The following is a 2,679-nucleotide window of genomic DNA, read 5'->3' as shown; positions in this document are numbered from 1 at the left end:
TCATCAAAATTATTAGAGAAAACCGCATATTTCGATGCAAAACGACGATTTCTCGCCGATTTTCGTTGTTTTCTGGCTTGAATTCGCAAAGAAGAGCACGCCATCTACAAAATCATGACTTTTTACCAAGATTCAACGGCTGAATTGCAAGAAAACAGCAGAATTCTGCACGAAATCGTCAAAATTCTTAGAGAAAACCGCATATTTCGATGCAAAATGACGATTTCTCGCCGATTTTCGTTGTTTTCTGGCTTGAATTCGCAAAGAAGTGCACGAAATCTACAAAATCTTCACTTTTTACCAAGATTCAACGGCTGAATTGCAAGAAAACAGCAGAATTCTGCACGAAATCGTCAAAATTCTTAGAGAAAACCGCATATTTCGATGCAAAATGACGATTTCTCGCCGATTTTCGTTGTTTTCTGGCTTGAATTCGCAAAGAAGAGCACGAAATCTACAAAATCATCACTTTTTTCCAAGATTCAACGGCTGAATTGCAAGAAAACAGCAGAATTCTGCACGAAATTATCAAAATTCTTAGAAAAAACCGCATATTTCGATGCAAAACGACGATTTCTCGCTGATTTTCGTTGTTTTCTATCTTGAATTCGCAAAGAAGAGCACGGAATCTACAAAATCATGACTTTTTACCAAGATTCAACGGCTGAATTGCAAGAACACAGCAGAATTCTGCACGAACTCATCAAAATTCTCACAGAAAACCGCATATTTCGATGCAAAACAACGATTTCTCGCCGATTTTCGTTGTTTTCTGGCTTGAATTCGCAAAGAAGAGCACGAAATCTACAAAATCATCACTTTTTACCAAGATTCTACGGCTGAATTGCAAGACAACAGCAGAATTTTGCACGAAATCATCAAAATTCTTACAGAAAACCGCATATTTCGATGCAAACGACGATTTCTCGCCGATTTTCGTTGTTTTCTGGCTTGAATTCGCAAAGAAGAGCACGAAATCTACAAAATCATGACTTTTTACCAAGATTCAACGGCTGAATTGCAAGAAAACAGCAGAATTCTGCACGAAATCATCAAAATTCTTAGAGAAAACTGCATATTTCGATGCAAAACAACGATTTCTCGCCGATTTTCGTTGTTTTCTGTCTTGAATTCGCCAAGAAGAGCACGAAATCTACAAAATCATGACTTTTTACCTAGATTCAACGGCTGAATTGCAAGAAAACAGCAGAATTCCGCACGAAATCATCAAAATTCTTACAGAAAACCGCATATTTCGATGCAAACGACGATTTCTCGGCGATTTTCGTTGTTTTCTGGCTTGAATTCGCAAAGAAGAGCACGAAATCTACAAAATCATGACTTTTTACCAAGATTCAACGGCTGAATTGCAAGAAAACAGCAGAATTCTGCACGAAATCATCAAAATTCTTATAGAAAACCGCATATTTCGATGCAAAACAACGATTTTTCGCCGATTTTCGTTGTTTTCTGGCTTGAATTCGCAAAGAAGAGCACGAAATCTACAAAATCATCACTTTTTACCAAGATTCTACGGCTGAATTGCAAGAAAACAGCAGAATTCTGCACGAAATCATCAAAATTCTTAGAGAAAACTGCATATTTCGATGCAAAACAACGATTTCTCGCCGATTTTCGTTGTTTTCTAAATTGAATTCGCCAAGAAGAGCACGAAATCTACAAAATTATGACTTTTTACCTAGATTCAACGGCTGAATTGCAAGAAAACAGCAGAATTCTGTACGAAATCGTCAAAATTTTTACAGAAAACCGCATATTTCGATGCAAAACAACGATTTCTCGCCGATTTTCGTTGTTTTCTATCTTGAATTCGCCAAGAAGAGCACGAAATCTACAAAATCATGACTTTTTACCTAGATTCAACGGCTGAATTGCAAGAAAACAGCAGAATTCTGCACGAAATCATCAAAATTGTTAGAGAAAACCGCATATTTCGATGCAAAACGACGATTTCTCGCTGATTTTCGTTGTTTTCTATCTTGAATTCGCAAAGAAGCGCACGAAATCTACAAAATCATGACTTTTTACCAAGATTCAACGGCTGAATTGCAAGAAAACAGCAGAATTCTGCACGAAATCATCAAAATTTTTACAGAAAACCGCATATTTCGATGCAAACGACGATTTCTCGGCGATTTTCGTTGTTTTCTGGCTTGAATTCGCAAAGAAGAGCACGAAATCTACAAAATCATGACTTTTTACCAAGATTCAACAACTGAATTGCAAGAAAACAGCAGAATTCTGCACGAAATCATCAAAATTCTTAGAGAAAACCGCATATTTCGATGCAAAACGACGATTTCTCGCCGATTTTCGTTGTTTTCTGGCTTCAATTCGCAAAGAAGAGCACGAAATCTACAAAATCATCACTTTTTACCAAGATTCAACGGCTGAATTGCAAGAAAACAGCAGAATTCTGCACGAAATCATCAAAATTCTTAGAGAAAACCGCATATTTCGATGCAAAACGACAATTTCTCGCTGATTTTCGTTGTTTTCTATCTTGAATTTGCAAAGAAGAGCACGAAATCTACAAAATCATGACTTTTTACCAAGATTCAACGGCTGAATTGCAAGAAAACAGCAGAATTCTGCACGAAATCATCAAAATTCTTACAGAAAACCGCATATTTCGATGCAAAACGACGATTTCTCGCC

This window comes from Gnatocerus cornutus, unplaced genomic scaffold, assembly GCF_029298725.1.
Source record: "Gnatocerus cornutus isolate USDA-ARS CGAHR unplaced genomic scaffold, icGnaCorn1.1 ctg00000022.1, whole genome shotgun sequence".
Taxonomy (NCBI): Eukaryota; Metazoa; Arthropoda; class Insecta; order Coleoptera; family Tenebrionidae; genus Gnatocerus; species Gnatocerus cornutus.
Note: the sequence above shows the minus strand (reverse complement) of the source record.